The sequence below is a fragment of the Lutra lutra genome, chromosome 10 (assembly GCF_902655055.1).
Source record: "Lutra lutra chromosome 10, mLutLut1.2, whole genome shotgun sequence".
Lineage (NCBI taxonomy): Eukaryota > Metazoa > Chordata > Mammalia > Carnivora > Mustelidae > Lutra > Lutra lutra.
Window position 1 is genome coordinate 106,674,410 of NC_062287.1, and position 18,054 is coordinate 106,692,463.

The following is an 18,054-nucleotide window of genomic DNA, read 5'->3' on the forward strand; positions in this document are numbered from 1 at the left end:
CACCGAGGGCTCGATGCAGGCGTCCTCCTGCCCTGTAGGTGCTGAGGATGATGGAGACTCCCCATCCAGGCCCTGGGGTCTGCTCTCAATTCTCCTCCGCTCAGCATCAGACATCCTCACAGAGTCCTTTCTGAGAGCGAGCCCCTGAATGTCTGCTGCCTCACAGCCCCCCAAGCCAAGGAGCAGGCCTGAAGTTAGGTCCACGCTGAACCCCTGTCCCCTCCTGGTCCAACTGCTCTGAGTGTCCTCATAAGGAGAGAGATGCCGCAGGGCTGCCCAGCCTCCCCAGCCCCGGGCAGCATGTGAGGACACAGGGCTCGTGGAGACAAGCCCAGGGCCCAGGCTACCTACTGCTGCTGTCTTGAATGCCCCTTCCACGGGCGCCCGACCTGACCCTTGCAGCCTCTAACTAGCCAGAACAACCTCGTTGGCCTCAGCGTCGATGAGTGTTTTCTGTGGCATTTATAGCAGGTTTTAAGTTAAAAAAAAAAAAAGAGCCCATGACACTTCTTTGGTTAAGTGGTTTACCCTTCGTGGTAATTAGATGTAGTGATTAGAATCTCTTTTCTATTACATGGCAATTTTCCTTTAAATTTCCCCTAAAAAAAAAAAAAAAGTCGGGGGGTTGTGCGGGGAGAAAAGGGGAGGCAGGAGAGGAGGCTGCCAGGCCAGGCGAGTCATTTGCATTTTGCGAATGAGGCCTCTTGTAAGCTCAGCTCAGGCGTGGGGCCCAACGTATGGAATGCTTAAGAGATTACTAAGAATAAAATCTATTAATTAGTCATACTCAATTCCGCAGACATGATGTGCATCAAAAGCTTCTTTTCTTCCCTTTTCTCCTTCCCCTTCCTGCGGCCTCCCCGAGGAAGCCTCCATCTTCTCTAAATTGGCTCCGGCTTCCTGGGCCGCCTCCACAGGAACATGGCGGCCGCGTGGCTAACTAGAGGGCCTCTCCACCCAGGGCCGGGAGGCCAGGTTTGGGGGCAGGAGGTGGGGCAGTGGTCCCTTCCAGCTCTGAGTGACCCTGGCAGGAGAGGGGACAGCAGCTAGGAAGACGGCAGTGGCTGGGTGGTGGCAGGGGGTGCTGGGCTTCCCCACCCAGAGCCCAAGGCCTCTGCCTGCCTTGTGCCTCTTCTCCTTCCCTCTTCCTCCTTCCTCTAGGGGTCCAGGGAGGCCCACCAGGAGCAGAAAGTGAGGAGGGGCCAGAAAGGGTCTCCAGAGAGGTAGAGGGAAAGCATGTTTTGTAAATCCACAGCCTCAGTTTCCCCTTCTGCAAAGTGGAGGGTGGGCTGAAGCAGGAGTTGGACTTCACCCCAAAAAGCTGGGGGCTCTAAAAGCCAAGTAAGGGCTCCTCCCTTGCACCGATTCTGGAAGTTTCTAGTTGATCCATGGCAGGTGACCGAGGCCCAGAGTGAGACGGACAGGTCAGGTGAGGCTCCTTGCAGGGCCTGGGGTGGCTGATAGGCCTAGAGAAGTGGCGGGCAGCGTGCCCAGGACGCCCCTGAGCCTCCCTCCTTCACCTGCTTGGAGCCGAGGCAGGAGGAAAGGACAGCCCCTGCCCCTACCCCACCAGTGGCAGCCCAAGTCCCAAAGCAAACCCACTCCACTCCGGAAATCTGCTTCTTGTCGAACACACCAGGGAGGAGGACGGGGCTTCTGAGCCTCACGCTTATGAAAAATACAACAAGGAAAATTGGATGCAGCAGACAGGGAGCAATGGAGCTGGGGAGGCAACCAGGAGAGAGCTAGGGCGTGTGCTGGAAGGAAGGGCTCTGGGGTGCACAGTGGCCTGTGTCCCCAAGAACTGGACCTGCTTTCAGGGCTAGGAACAAAGCCAGGGGCAGCTGTGGGCACGCTGCGTGCCCTGTCCCTTCCCTGTGCTTGGATCAGTGCAGGTGACGGGCGGAGGCCTCGAGCTGGCTGGGCGCCAGGGTGAGTGCTAACGAGCAATTCACAGCCCTGCACAGGCCTTCCAGAAGGCAGACAGAGGAGGCATCTTTTTTCTTAAGGAGGGATAAAAAGGCTCAAAAATGCAAATCATTACCGTTTACAACCAAGCGAGTCTGCTAAATTGATTAGAAGAGATTAAACTCCTTGGAGGTGAAGGGAAAGGGGGATTTTTTGCATGTTACGAACCTGCCCCAGTGGCAATGTGCAAAGCAGGGCTTTTCCAGGCTGGCTCCCGGGCTGCCCCCCAACAGCCCCAGGAGGAGCTGGGGGTCTGCGAGGGCTGATACCACACAGGCCGGAGCGCGCAGTAACAGGCTGTGTTGGGAAGAGCCTGGGCTCCAGCACTGCTCAGGGAAGGTACTTCTGCCTCCGTTGCCTGCCTTGTGCTTGGGCCTCTGGGACAGGGTGGGCTACGCGGCCCACAAAGGTCATTCAGAAGCTGTCCCAGCCCCCAGCAGAGACTCCACCCCTGTCCTCCAGATTCTGTCTGCCTTCAGGGATGAAGGAGCTGGTCTAGTTACTTAGAGAGTAAGACTCATGCACTTTTCTGCTTCCTTTCTGTCCCAGGGTGGGTCTGTGATTTGTTCCTCTAGGAAAGGGTGCGGTGGCAACCAGAAAGGAAAAACTCAAAATCAGGGAAGAGGAACCCCGCTAGCACAGGAATAAGATAGTGAGCTCTCCGTCACTGGGAGCATTCAAGTACTTGATGGGGATATGGCAGATATTTTCCTCCCTAAGCCAAGGACTTAAGACCTTGGTTTCTACCCTCACTTTATCATTTCCCCAAGACCCTATATGGAACCTATCCAGAGATGTTTACTGTGCTGTTCAAAATGACCAGCATCCCCTGAAAAGCCCGCAGCCGGGCCAACCAGGCCTGTCAAAGAGCTGCTTGTGCCAACAGAAATGCTTCAAAATCCCCATCCTCAGGGCCCAAGGGGCACTGGGAGAGGAAGCACAGACACGCTCGCTCCATCTTGGAGTCTGGAGCTAGAGGCGGGGAGGGTGACCCACCCCCTGCAGCTGGTCCCTGTTCTCCAAGCCGGGACCCCCACCCCACAGCGCACCCTCTGATGTCCCACCCCTGGCTCCCTTCCCCTCCCGACACACAGCGCTGCGGGCTTCATCCATCCTTCCCAGCCAGGTTGACGGCTGCCTGGGGCATTTTTCACTCTGTGTTTTTAAGCATTTACCATTTCTTTTGAAATGGTCCAAGTAGTTGCCTGAAATGTCCACATCTGCTTCTTTAAAAACACTCACAAAAGGATCCCCTTGGCTCCTGAATCCCCCAACACCCCTCGCCCCTGCCTCCCTTCTTTCCTCAACACCTCTGCATTTTTAATGTATTGTTTCTCTCCGGTTTCGGAAATTCTCCCGTCACTGGGGTCAGCCGCTTCTCACCATAAGTGGGGGTGCAGGTGTGCCTCAAAGCCCCGGTGCTGCGGGGGCCAAACCAGCCCTTTCTCCATGTCACCCCCAAAAGACACTGTGCAGGGGGCTGAGCCAGTGAGCTACCCTACTCCCCAGACAGAGCCTGGCAGGCCCTGGGCTTTTGGGGACCACTGTCACCGAATGGCCCCTCCCGCTCCATTATGGAGATGCCACGCCCTGCGGAGGTCTGACGGGCCCCCACTTCCTAGCAAAGCGAACCCCTCAGACACCTGAGGCTACCACGGTGCCCTGGGCCCTCTTTCCCACACCTACCCACACTGCCCCCCACTCCCGCCCCCACCTGAAAACCCAAAAGCCGGAGTCTGTGGAGAGTCCTTGCAGGAGGGTTGGCTGTCATCACCCCAAAATCACTTATAGGGCCATCAGGGTGAGTGACCACGCTGGCGAGATGCCAGGTCCCCATGCTCCTCTGCACCCAGTCACCGAGGCCCAGCACAGCGCCTGGCACACAGGGGTGCTCCATTCTCTCTTCTCAGAGCCTCCCTTCGAGTCTTGTCCTCCCCATTTGCTGTCTGCCACCCCAGCAGGGGCTCAGCGCAAAGGTCCCAGGCGGATGTGCTGGCAATGGCCTCCTTCCCATCCCGCACCTGCCTCACCGGCAGCCAGCACGGGGAGGGGCCCCTCTCAGCGGCTTTTCCTCCCAGAAGCATCTCACTCTGCCGTCCCTTGGACCCGCCAATCACCAGCTGTGAGCCTGAGGGGGGCATCCGGCCACCGGGCCAGCTCTCACAGCCAGCATGACTTGGTGACTCGGGCCGAGCAGAGCCTCACATAGGTGACGAGGAGGGCGGACACCTGGGTGTCTCCCCTTGTCTGACGCTCCCCAGACTCCCTGCCGCAAACCCTCCCCTCCCCCGGCCAGCCACCGACCTGGAGGAACTAACCAGGCTTTCTCCTCAAGACAGAAAAACCAACGTGACTGGGCCCGACAATCAGCTAAAGCAGACATGGGGCGGCTGTGCTCACCTCCCCGGAGCCAGGCCACCCGGGCTCCTCTCCTCTGCCCCTTGCAAGGTGCGTGTTTGCAGAACGTCTTACCCAACCCTGGCTGGTCTAGTTTTTGGAAGGTTCTGGATACCCACGAAGAAGACACACCACCCTGAAACTGGCCTTAGGTTTTTGTTTTTTTTTGTTGTTGTTGTTTTAACCCAACCCAGCTGAGACACCCACTCTGGCGTCCAGAGCCGAGTGCCAGGCTGCAGCACGGGGCTGGGGTGGGGGGAATTCTTTGGCTGGAGGACCCTGGAGCCTTCCAGCTCATAAAGAGATGCTGAGAGCCGTGGGGAGGAAGCCAAATAGCCCAGCCTTGGAGGTTTGTCATCTGCGAGGAAGAGAGAGGGCGTTGGAGGCTGGGGGAGGCCGCGGGGCTGTGAACACAGGCAAGCCTGGGCTCTGGCGCCCTTGTGCAGTGTGGCTGGTGGGAGCGGACTCCCGCTAATTATGAATGTCACCAGGCAGGTGTGGACAGGGAGGTAGAGGCAGAAAGGAAACTAAGAGAAACCCCAAGCCTCAGCACCGCAGAGTGAATGTCTGCTAAGAGCCACCGACGACAATTCCCTCTCCTGACGTTAAAAGGTTGTATCTCATTTGGTATTGTAAAGATTTCTGGAGCCACTCGGCCTTCGCTCCGTGGGATCCATTCCCAGCTGTCCAGGAGGAGGAGGAGGAGGAGGCCAGGGAGGGACCCTGAGCTTCGCTGCTGGGCCCCCACCTTCCCCACCTGCAGAGCCAGCCCTGGGAGGCCAGGCGAACACCGCTCCTGGTCTCCCCTCCTCTTCCTCAGAAGGGTAAAGCAATCTCCGGGTCTGAGTGACGGGACTCCCCGCGCTGCGGCCTGCGGCCGTCCGAGACCTGGGTCCCGCCTGCCTCAGTCCCAACCTCACCCCCAGACGGGGGTTTTCGGGAAACCGAGACACACAAACACCCACCATGACCACAACACAAACCAAAGTGCACTGCGAACCGCCCTTTGGCCTCCTTCCTGTAGGTGCCTTGAAACTTCAATGTTGAGATGAATGTGATTAACTATTTGGTCCTTTTTTCTGTTTGTCTGTTTTCATATAAAATGTCTAAGTTCACTTTCCTTGTCCTTTCTTGAAATAAATAGAAAGATTTAACTTTTACAGTCATCTCGGCTGCTGACTCGGCTTGGGGTCTGGCGTCCCAGGGGCCAGGTGTCTGCAGCCCCTCCCCAGGCCCCCCACCCCCAGGTTCAGCTCTGCCTTGTGGAGCCCCTACCCCCCACCCCGCCCCGGCACAGAGCAGCGGCCAGGCGGGACAGAGAACCTGGGGTAAGTTCCCCGGGGCACGATCAGGATCAGAATCATGAATCTGTAGCAGGGCAAAGGGACCTCAGACCCCATCCCATAGGCCCTGGGAGGGTAGACTATCAGCTGAAGGCCGACTCCAAGAGTAGCCGGCTGTTAATGGGAGCTGTGGGTTATCCCATGAGAGCTCTGGTCTCCACGTGGGCAGCTAGGTTAAGGCTGGAACCAGATGGGCACTGGGGACACATTGCTGTTCCTCCACTGGGCAAACACCAGCCTGGGTTCGTCCCCACCTGTCCAGACACCCAGACGCCCCCACTATATGCTGGGGCCTAGGTGGGGGTCACCCCTGCCTAGATGTGCCCCCACATTCACAACTCTCTAAGCCTTCTATGATAACTCATACCCCAATGGGGGAGAAAGGAAAAAAATTATTTTCCATGAGAACAATAGCAGTTTCTGCTAAATTTAACATAAAGTAAGAACTCATTACTTCTGCCTTAGATCTGATTGTGTGTCTGGATATGGGTTAATGAGTTTTTTCCTCATATTCCAAGGAAGCAAAGTTATTTCTCCACATGCCTGGATGGTGGGTGGCTGGGCCGGGGCGACTCAGGCATCCCTGTCCCTCCTCGTCGTCATTTAGTCCTCACCTCCCACTGTGGTAGGAGCCAGCCAAGAGGGACCGCTCCAAAGAGCAGCCCATGATGTGGCCTTTGGGCAAGGGCCGAGTGTGTTTCTGACCCTGCCTAGGCCCCAGTACACAGTGGGGGCGCAGGAGAGCCACCCAGCCCTTCCCGACATGAGACCCGTTCTCTGGGGAGCCATGTTTCCCCTGGGGGTGTTTCCCTGGACCAGAAGAGAGAGCAAGAGAGAAGGCCTGGGGCAGGGGGGCAGGAAGACAGGTCCAATTCCGGAGCTCCCGCTTTGAACGCTCCGAGTGGCTCCTCCGTAAGCTTAGGAAGGCCCAGCCTCCAGCCACGCCACGTCCTGATAATCTCCCAGGTAGGCCTGCCCTGACTTGGGCTCCTGGTCTGTGCCTTGGCTGATTTCTGGGCTCAGGTGCTCCTGAAGGCCCTGGAAAGTTCCACTCGGGCACTGTGTCTGGAAAAGCTGTTCCCTCCAGCCCCACGCCGGACCCACACCGCTTGGGTGACCGGTTCCAGCACCTCCCTCGCTGGCTGGTCTCGCCAGCCACCCCTTCAGGTCCCCAGAGCATACTTGCTGGGTACGCAGGAGGCATCCATAAACGTGAAGTGAAGGAATGAGTCAATAAACACCAGTAAATCAATCAACCGGCGGATCTATTGATCAATGCGGAGTCCCAGGAGGGGCAGCTCTCCACAGACCCAGTGTCCCAGTGTTACTTTTTCCCTCTCCCCCCGCCCCTCCCACCGCCCCAGGAGGGCAAGGGGAGTGGGGGCCTGGGGCTGAGGCCCAGATGGGCCTGCCCCCAGCTCGTCTCACTCTGTATACGCAGTGGCAGTGCCAAAACCCAGCACAGCCACAGGGCTCTTTCCAAGCTGGGGGTAGGAGGTTAGGATTCCCAAACTGGGTTCCACAGACAGCCACAGTCTGCGGATGTTCTTGGAAACCCACTAGAGGCAATGTCAGACTGACCCAAGTGTTCAGTTTCAGGAGGGACAGGGCGAGGGGAGGAGGACACCTCAGGCTCTAGTGAGTGCCCTCCAGGGTGGGAAATCCAGACAGGACTGGGTCACGGGAGGGACTCACCAGGACCCATTGCGGAGGCTCTAGGATCTGTATTTCAGGCCAATGGAAAGACCTTCCAATCATAACTAACCCTTTCTGATGAGGAGTAGGTGAGAGGCCATGAGCCTTACGGGAGAGCAGGCAGAGCTGGCTGCCAGTCCCTTGAGGGGCTATGCGCTCTGGGTGCTGGAGGGGACCCACCTGTCTCCCTGTCAGCTCTCTAGATGGACCCTGGGAGACGGGACCCCCACCACCCCCTCTTTAGCACCTGCCTTGCTCTGCTCCAACCAAGCAGCTTCTGGACCTTTCCTCCCCGAAGACCTCTCAGGACTCACATACACTGAGCTTACCGGCAAGTATGGGGAAAGACCCCAGATGGCTGCCCTGTGGCCAAGGGGCTTCTTACATCGAATTCCACCTGATTGGTCAGACGCAGGACTAAAAGTTCCAGTTCAAATGGGACAGGAAAACGGTGGCCAGTACTCCCGTACCTGGATCCCACCCTGTACCTGGGGCCTTACCAAGCATCCTGGAAAAAAAGCAATCAAAGCCCAAACCACACCCCCACACCCAAGTTCTGTGGCCAGTCCTTAGCACCCCGCTTAGGAGGTCCCAGACGGAGCAGGGGACACCCAGCCAACCCCAAAATACCCCCGCAGTAGGTCTGGGCGGTGCGTGCTCATCGACCCTTGGGAGCCCGAAACCAGGCAGGCTCCCGGCCCGGCCCCGACGCTGGCCGCCTCGCCCGCGCCCTCCGCCATGCCCCAGGTCCACTTGTCAGCACCTGCCTCCCGCCGCCCGCCGGCCCACCGCCCCAGCCGGCGCCTCTGAAGGACCCTCTCCTCCCGCGGCAAAGTAAATAGGTTCTCTCGAGCTACTAACTGACAGCACCAATGAAATCCCGGCGCTCCCCCTCCGAGATTTACAGGGAAGTGAAATCTTATTTGCACCGCTGCCAGGCCGGCCGCGATGAAATTACGCCTCGAGAAGAGACCCGGCGGCTCCTCGCGGAAGCGGCTGCGTCAGAGACGGGCTTATTAAAAGCCACAGTGGCCACATTTCAACCTGTTTCAGGTGTTAAGTAATTTACTGCCACCCAGAATTCAGTGGCAGGTTTTTATCATTTTTACTTCCGTGACGCGGGCGAGGGCCCCGCAAAGTCCCTATTATAAGGAGTTGCGGGTCTGAACGCTCCCTGTCGCCGCCCCCACCCCCGCCAGCGCTGTGGAGGGAACTGGGGGAGCAGGAGCTGGGGAGGGGGTGAGGGTGTGGGGCTGGAGGGCCAGCCGACAGCCCTGACTCTCCCCAGGGTCACATCAGGCTTGGCCAAAGTTCAGAGTGACAGGGAGACAGGCTCTAAGATCCGGGAGCCCAGGGGTCCCCCAAAGTCCCTGCCAGCAGCAATAGTGTAAGCTCTGTGACAGTATAGACCACCTCTGTCTCAGGACCTAACAGCCCACCCCATGACTGAGCCTTTACTGAGCACCTACGGTGGGCCAGGCCCTGCCTAAATTAGGGCACTGCAGGGGGACCCCAAAAATCCCGGCCCAATGGAGCTCTCGTTCTACTGGTAAGTATTGAATAAATATTTGTGGTTGGTTGATTAAAATCTCTGAGAGGGAAACAAGGTCTTGAAAGGAAAGACGGGGGCACGCTGGGCAGCAGAAGAAAGGGGCAGGGAGGGAGGGAGCCCGCGTTCCTGAGTGTTCCTGAGTGTTCCTGAGCTTCGGGCCAGGGGCAGCAGCAGCCTGCAGGCAGGGCGGCTCCTGGAGCACAGCAGTGAGGGCTTCATGCCCTGCCTTGCCCCTCCCCGGGCCTCCTGAAACTCTGGGGAATGCATGGCCTCACGTTCCCAGGCAGCCAGGATGGGGAGCCCTCTGTGGTCTGGGGCTCACAAGGTCAGGAAGGACCCCGGAGTCGGAGTCGGGAGTTGTCCTCTGAGCCCCTTCTCTGCAGTGCTGGGTGGAGGGCTGTTTGATGCCTGCGGGCTTTAGGGGGATTAAGCCTATTAAGGAGGCTACTGGGGGCTTATCCCGATGCCCTTTCTGACACGCCCCCCCCCCCCCCCCCGCTTCTCCACCTGTTTTCAGATACTCCAGGAAGACCAAGGGGAATCTTCAAAGTCCAGGCTGAGCCAAGAGCAGAAATTCTTTAATTAGCTTTCTCTTGGATCGGGGCCCTGGCAAATGGATTAGCTGTGGTGGGGCGGGAGAAAGGGACTGGAGTCCTCCTTCAAGCTGAGATTACAAGCCGGGGGTGAAGGGCTGGGGGGGGCTGTCACCAGGGATGGCGGTCCCTGAGCAGGCCTTCCCCAGTCGGTGACTCCCTGGGGGCCCGCAGATGAAAGCTGTCACCAGGAAGATGCAGGGTGTGCGCTCTCGGCGAGGCCGTGGTCCTCGGGAGCTGGTGCGGAAAGATGCTTGGAGCGGCCGGGCTGTGTGCCTGGGTCTCCTAATGAATGTGCTTCCTTCTCGGGTGGCCGCCCAGATCTGGAACTTCATAATTAGGGGGGATTCCCTAAAGGGGTGCCCATCTGTGAGAGGTAAGGCAGCACGGCCCAATGGTGCCAGGGACCAGACATCTGTCACTGTGTCCCATCCTCACTAATCCACATTTTCAAGTGAGCAAACTAAGGTCCACATAAAAGGAGTTGGCCCAAGGCCACAGTGGCACAGGTTATAATTGGAACCAGGTCCGTCCAGGCTCCTCCCACTGCCCCAAATCCTGGCCCACAGGGCTCCCTGAGGAGGCCTGAGTGGCAGCAGGGAGGGTCTGTGAGCCCGGAGGAAAAGGCACAAGTGAGCCGCCACCGAAAATTGAGGCAGGGAAGTAGGCCTCGCCATGTAGGCCTCTTCCAGGAAGCCTTCCCTTCCCCTGACCAGCCCACAGCGCTCTGGATTCCCCATCAAGGCACTGACAGCCTGTGCTGTAACTCTGTTGCCCTCATTATACACTGAGCACCTTATAGAGGCAGGGACTGGGTCTTCATCACCCATACTCTCCGAATGAAGGCAGAAGGGCTGTGCCCACCTCAGTCTGGGAACGAGAAAAAGAAGCCCAGTAGGAGGCTGGGCCTCCAGAGCAGAGGAAGGGAAGGATCCCAGGAGACAAGGTCCAGGCTAGTGTCTCTCTGGAGCCCAGGGTTCTCTTGCTGGCCAGCTTTGCCTAGGGAGGTGCACAAGGGGTGGGTAGGTGGGAGGATGCTTCAAGGACTCTGAGACCCAGATTCCCGGGACCAAAGCCGTTTGAAGTACACTCGACTCGTGCTCTCCCCCTGGAGCTCTGCATCAAAGGCAGCTCTGCTGTGGTCCGGCCCCACTGCACTCTACAGATAAGAGCCGCCCTCACAGGGCAGGCTGCGAAAGGGCGTCTGGGCCACCCCCAGCTTCCCCCTGGCCTCCCTGCTCCCAGTGCAGCAAGCTGAGCCACCCCTAGGCCCCAGTCTGGGCGCTCCGGCTGGCTCCCCCGTCCTGACCCTCTGGACAGGTTGGCACCAGGGTCCGGTCCCCAAAGCTGTTCCAGCTCCCTGGGGGATCCTAGATGCCTAAGCCACATCTCCCTTGCAGCCCCAGCACCGAGGGCCCACTGAACGAATGAAGGAATGCGCACAGAACTGAAGGAACCACTGTCTACAGAGGGCACATGGGCGGGAGGTGTAACCCAGGTCCAACAGATTGCCGCAGGAAGGAGCAACGCCCTGTGAGGGGCGGGGCCCGAAAGACCCGGGATAAGGGAGCTGGAGGGGCTGGTGAGGGGGGGAGCCCCCCGCCTCTCCAGTGGTGAACAGGGTGAGCCAGGGATTTCAGGCAGTGGTGGGGACCCCGCTGAGACTGGAGCGGAGAGTCGTACATGTTTTCTGGCTTACAGCGAGTATTCCCACACTCCTAGCTTGCGCTGGTTGGGTGCAAGTCGCTGGGGTGAGCCTCAGAGGGGCCCCCGGCTCCTGCCGACACAGCGCCGCACCTGCGAGATTCAGGACTCCCAGCCCCTGCCTCTCCGGCGCTGAAGAATGATGTCTCTCATTTCAATTCGCCTTTTTCCTGATTACTAGCGAAGTTCTGCATCTTTCTGCCTCTTTACTGGCCATTTGTTTCTCTCCTACCAGGAATCACCGGTCTCCATCTTTTGCCCATTTTTCTTATTGATTTGTAGGAGCTCTTCACATATTAAAAGAGAAGCAGAAAAGCAGCCTTCTCCTGGGGCAGACCCTCAGGGCCTCCCTCCAGGGTCCTCAGGCCCAGGAAAGGGAGAGAGATTTGCCTGGGTTCCTGGCTGCTCCCGCTGAATCTATACACTCATCCAGCTCCCAAATGGCCAACTTTGTCAGAAGATGAAGCGCCTCCTGCAGGTGGGAGTCCCTGCCAGGCCCGCGTCTCAGCTGGCAAAACCCAAAGGGCTTATTTTTTACTTACACTGAGAAGCCTACACTGCCAGCGGCTGGCAGGGTGCTCCTAATGGCACCGAGGGGAGCCAGCAGGTGTAGCCAGGCATGGAGGAGGGAGGGATGACTGCCGCCATTCCAGGCCAGTTCAGCGGGGGCCATCCCACCAAAGGGGCAGGTCCCGAAGCTGCGGGCTGGCCCTCCCACCAGAATTCCAGGGCTCCCTCTGGCTCACACCATCCCTGCACCCCTCCCAGCTCTGACGGTTCCTAAAGAGTGACTCAGGCCCGAGAAGACACCTCTGAGCCCTACCCCCTCGCCCTCGGTCACCTGACCAGCAACCCCACGGTTTCTTTTGTCCCCAGTGCCTTCCGTGTCTCAGCAGACGAACCGCACGGCCCATAAAACTGATTTCCAAAGCCTATAAAGGCAAAAACATTTAGGGAGCCAGGAAGAATCCGGCCCTTCCTCTCCTGGAGTGATGGCTGCCAGGAGTCCCCGTGGACCCTTCCGCAGCTGGGGCCGGCGCAGCTCGGGGCCAGCCCACACACTTCCTTCAGCCACTGGTAAATGGCCACTGGCCACATGGTCCGAGGGGCCCACAGCAGCTGGTGGGGGGAAAGCTGCAAACTGCCAGCTCACCCCTTCTCTGACGCCCCTGCCCAGGGCTGCACTGGCTCCCCAAGAGCCTGGAAGGAAGGACTCAGCGGCACCCCGTGCCACCCGCTCGCTCATCCGCCATGAAGCACCTGGCAAAAGGGCCAGACTGCAGACCGCGGGCCACCGTCTGGAGCCGGTTAAGGTCACCGCACGGTGGTCAGAATGGGTGAGAACCCCCAGCCGAGGGTGGCCTGGTGCGAGGCCTGAGCGGTCAAGCCCAGCATCCGGCTCTGCCCTGTCCTTGGCTGAGGCCTTCCAGAGCGCACACGATACCGCCTTAACGGCAGCCACCGTGACCCCTGGATAATAAGGGGGTTGGAGTCCCTCCGGGGGCCTGGCTCAGCTCCGCGCCCCACGCCCTCCAAACACCCTCCACCCTGGGCCAACCAACCAGAGAGACACCTAGAACTCTAAGTGGCTACCACGTGCCCACTCCCTTTCATTCATTCACTCACTCACTAATTCAAGGGGGATGCGACAGAGTGGAAAGTACTAGGATGCAGAGTGAGCTCTGGTTCGAGCTTCCCGACTAGCCTGGGGACAAGTCACTCTACAGTCCTGCACTGCAGCTGCTCAGCCTGGAAAGGGAGGACACCAAAGTCACCTCCGCCAGCCCATCGTTATGACGATCACCCCCGGCTCAGAGAGTTGCCGGATGAGGGTGGGACCACTGTCTGATGCTGGGGGCGACAGGAGGCTGGGTCACGGATGAGGGCAAAGCACAGAGGGGCAGACATGGAGGACAGGGCCCACCCGCAGGCAGCAGGAAAGACCAGATGACCCCAGCGGTCTTTCCAGGCGAGGATGAAGCAAGTTCGGGAAACACGGCATTCAGGCATTAAAGGGCCACCTTCAGAGAAGATCCATTGTACGACCCACAGATCCACAGATGGGGGGAAGTGAGGGACCCCCCCCGGGGCCTGTGGGGACCCCCCCCTCAGAAGTCCCTCATCCTCTTTCTCCTCCAGGATCAAAAACACATCCTGACATGGAATTAGCTCAGCCTCCAGCTTAACCACAGGATGTGGAGAGAAGCGAGGATCTTCTAACCAGGGACGCCCCCCTGCAAAGGGGCCCTGGAGTTTCTGCGGGGCACCGGAGCAGGGGGGAACTGGGGTGCCAGCCCACGGGAGCGTGGCGGCGGCCTCCAAGAGGCTCTGGGGCTGGCTGTGGGGCTGAGAGGCGGCATTTGCATGGAGAGCGTTTCGGTGGCTTTGGAATTTATGCAGTTGCCCGTGTGATTCCAGAGGCGAGACGAATCTCCGGCCGCTTTTCTCAGCGGGAACAAGTCTTTCCTCAAATCGATGGTGACACATTTTTAAACTCTGATATTAAGTAGGGAAAGATTTTTCTGGCCCCCTGGGGGCAACCCTTATTAGTCACTGGGTCATCCGAGAGAAATCGCAGAGGCAGACCCAGTGGGCCCTGGCAAGGCGAAAGGCCCAGAGGCCAGGCTGGCTAACATGGGAATGGACAGTGACAAACAAGAGGGCAGGGGGGCGGGCCTCGTGAGTCTGAAGCAAAGCTGTACCGGAAAGACCTGGAGAGCGAGGCTGGGTTTGGGCTCTGGAGCGAGGTACCCAGTGTCCGTGGGGGAAATAAAGAACCACTGGTATGGGTGACAGAGGGGAGAATGGAGAAAAAAGGAGAGTAGAAAGGGGCATTATGTTGAAGTATAAACTGATTCCAAGTGCAAAGTTATAGAACCTAAAAACTTGTTCCCCATCTTGCTCTGGCTGCCAGGAAGCTCAAAGCCACTTTTCACATTCAGCAGCAATGGACTTGTTCAGCCTAGTTCTGAGGTGTCATCCAGGCAGGGCCAGGGTACATGTCAGGAGCCCAGCTGCCCCAAGCACCCCGTAAGAGCATCAGATAGAACAGTGGGAACGAATCGGGGTCTCTTGGTAGACACCGGCATCAAGTGGCAGGTGATAGGGCTGAGCAGGGGCCCACAACCAGGCACGGGGCCAGAGGCTGACAGGGTGGAAAGCACACACCAAGGTCATCCAGGCCTAAGGCTTTCAGGTGTGGCCAAGAGCCCCAGGGTCAGTGTCCCCCGTGTCCCTTGTTTCTGTTTATCCCTATTTTAATGGTTCCCTAGTTTTATTGTACTTATTTTTCAGTGGAAATAGGTGGGTTAAACATTTTTAAAAAATCAATTGCAGCTCAAACGCCCACTTCCTCGGTGATAACAGCCACCATTTACTGAGTTCCAAAGACTTGTCACATTTGCATACATCCCACTCCATCCTCTCCATCACCTTCGGCGGGGATGGGACTCTCCTGGGTTTATAGATGAGGAAACTGAGGCTCAGAGGGGAGGTGTATCCTGGTCAAGGTCACAAGAGCTCACAAGTGGCCACGGCTGCCCCATCCAGTCTGTCCCCTGGCATGTCCCGATTCCCACCCCTGAGCCCCAGAGTCCAGCACTTGGATCTGTGCAACTGGAGGGGGATGGGGCGGGTAGGGATGGGGGTAGTGGGTTCCTGCCTGCCTGCCCTGTTAGCAGAGAGACTAGGCTGAGTCAAGGTCAAGGCCCGGAAGGCGGGAAAGAGAGTCGGGGGACCCACAGAATTCCATCACCCTCTGACCTCACCTACGGCGCCCGGGTCCCCTCTCTGCCAAGCCCCGAGGCTTCAGCCACAGCCTGGCCCACCTTCCCGTGACCCTCACCGGGAAAGTTCCCCGCCAGCTGCCAGACGGGATTTAGCTCCTTTGACAGTCAAAGCTGCAAAGCTCCCGTCGCAAATGTCAATTCTGGGCCATTTGCTTCGTAGATTTTAATGTTCCTGTTTCTCCTCAACATCCTCAGCAAGGTAGCTCTTGCTTTTCAAAAGGGACGTGGTGTTTGATGATGTTTAAACCGAACGTGAAATACAGCCAGGCGGCAATAATAAAACAGACGCGAGCCCTGCTGGCAGGGGAATGGCTGACAGCCGGGCCTCTCTCTCCCCACATGCTACTCCACAGCTAAGCTCCTATTTTTATGGCAATTACAATGTCCGACAAGGGAGAGGAAGCAGCGATGGAGAGGAGGAGGGTGGGGACCGCGTACAAGGACCACTTGTTGCTGCTGGGAGCGGGGTGCAGCGCATGGGGTCTTAATGAGGAGGAGCGGGCAATGCCCAGCAAGCGCCCCGGCCGCCACCCCCAGACCCCTGCAGGACCCCGCTCCACACCCCTGGACCCGAGTCCTCACTGGCTTCCGTCTCCTAACACCCCATGAGGACAGAAAGAGCTGTGTTACCTCCCTGGCCTGGGGGGCATGTGGGGACCAGGGGTCCCCCCCGCCAAGGCAGCCTGCCTCCACCTAGGGGACTTCAGCCGCCACTGCCACTGCCATGTGCAGAGCCCTGTCCAGGGATGGAGATGTGGGGTCAGCAGGTGCCCGCCCCCCAGGGGCTCCCGAAGGCCCCCCATCTAGGAACAACTGCTACCCTTCCCCAAGCCCCTAGGGCCGGCCAGCAGCTCATCCCCTTCCCTCTCCTCCGGCAGGGTGCACCTGTGGGCACGGAAGCTGGGAGAAGCGGTCCGTGGAACCAGATTTTACCCCGGTCTCTTTCGTGAGTGGCCTCTGGCCCCAGCCTGCCTGCCCTCCCCAGTGGCAGCTGTACCCTCCCAATGGGCGATCCATCCAGACAGCAGGGAATGGGAGCCCAGGACAGGGGCCCATGTACGTCCGCGCCCACCGGCAGGGCCTCAGGAAGCATCAGGACAAGCAACTTGCAAAATGAAGAAATGAGCCCCAAGGGTGAGCTTGGACGGAGGAGGAAGAGGGACGGAAGGCTGGAGGCTGCGGGGGTCCTGGGGGAGGATCCGGCCCTGCCAGCGTGGGCCCACCATGGCCACTCAGCTCCGACTGGGAGAGCACTTCGGGTACCAGCCTGCTCCAGGAGAAACATCCCCAGGCCCAGTCCCACACCGGCGGTTCCCATGGAACACACACCCTTCCCCGCTGATGGCCCTGCCACAAGACGGGGGGAGCTTGGCCCCTCTGCCCTGTACCCCACAGTCAGGAAACCCCAAATCAGGAAGGACCCCTGCCTCAGCCACCCCGGGCCCTGGAGGGGCTCAGTTTCTACAGGAAAGAGAAGAAGGAGGTACCCCCAGCCATGCCCTGCCCCCAGCCCTGGTGAGCAGCAGATGCCCGGCAGGCCCCATCCGGCGGGTCACAGCAGCCCTCCCTCCCAAACCACCAGCAACGGCAGCCGACGCAGCAGTGGGCATTTCCAGGCTCTACTTTATCCTGGACGTTGCACTGTCTACTTTCCAAGTCCCAACAACCCCAGGAGGCAGGTCCGACTGGGCTCTTCTTCCCACGATACAGACCAGAAAACTGAGGCTCGGGGGTCACACGGCAAGCCCAAGGTCCCAGAGCTTGCACGCCATGGAGCCAAGACCCATACCCAGGCCGGCAAGTCCCCCTGCAGGGCCCTGAGATGGCCACAAGAGCCGGGGCGGGGGGCGGTCTGGAAAGTGGGGCGCAAGGAGACAGGCTGAGGCCACCCTCCCCGTTCTACCCGGGGCTGGGCCAGGCCTCAGCCAGGAGGCCCCAGGGTCAGGGTTGGGAATAGGTATGAGCCCACCCGGGGGGTCTGGAGAGAACAGCTTCAACCCAGCGCCCCTGCAAACAGCACGGGCTGCAGAGCTGGGTGTGGAAAGGAAGGGAAGGGGCCCCAGTCCCTGGGGAGGGTCCGTGGCTTCCACGGGCTGCATCCAGACCCCTTCACCTCAGGGACACAGGGACCATCCGTCTAACGGGCAGGCAAGCCACAGCCTCCTGGAGAGGCCCGAAGCCGGCTGGGCAGCCTCTTGCCAAGGCGCTGGCGGAGCATTCTGGTAGAGCAAGCCAAGGGCTGCAGATCCAGCCCTTTTCATGCTTGGCCAATTTAATGGTCCCCATTAATTTCAAAACACACACATTCCCACAAGCTCCGGCCTCCTCAGCTCAGTGCTCAGGATCGAGAGCGCGCTGGGAACACAGGCAGGCACACAGGTGCGGGCGCTGGAGCTAGCCAGCCTCAAGGACAGGGAGGAGCCGCTCGGCAGAGGGTGGGTGGGCAACGGAGCCCTGACATGTGTCTCCTGACCTTGTGTCTGTCCTGATGGGGAGAAAAAAGACAGGGAGGAAAGGCCCAGCTCTGGGAGTCAGGGAGGGCTGCTTTGCCACTTTCCTGCTGTGTGACTGAGCAGGTCACTGTCCCCCTCTGGGCTTAAGATATGCTCCCATTTTCCTATCCAAGCCTGCAAATGCCTTGAGGGCAGGCACTGGGTCATACTGAGACTCACACAGAGCCGGGAACCTCACAAGCAGGTCGCACTGTGAACTCACACGCAAAATAGACCCGCCCCTTCCTGCCCTGGCATCTGTGACCAGCCATAAGGGGCCGAGTGGTGTCTGGGCTGGGGCAGAAGGAGGAGGCCCAGAGCTGGGGTCCCTGGCACATCCAGTCCCTCCCTCTGTCTGACCCACTCTCCAAGGCATTCAAACAGTCATTTATTCAATACTCTTTCACTGGAACTCAGGACAAAGGGTCAACGGGCCCAGGGTCCATGGCCTGCCTTCGTGCTCCCTGTGGAAGGACAGGAAAGGTCTGGCTCATACACAGGAGACTTGGCACGAGACCCTGG

General features: G+C 59.0%; 1 protein-coding gene across 1 annotated transcript in view; it reads right to left on the minus strand.

The window, feature by feature from the left end:
- The window catches only part of MACROD1 (mono-ADP ribosylhydrolase 1), a 142,703-nt gene that overhangs the window by 105,817 nt on the left and 18,832 nt on the right, over nt 1–18,054 (minus strand).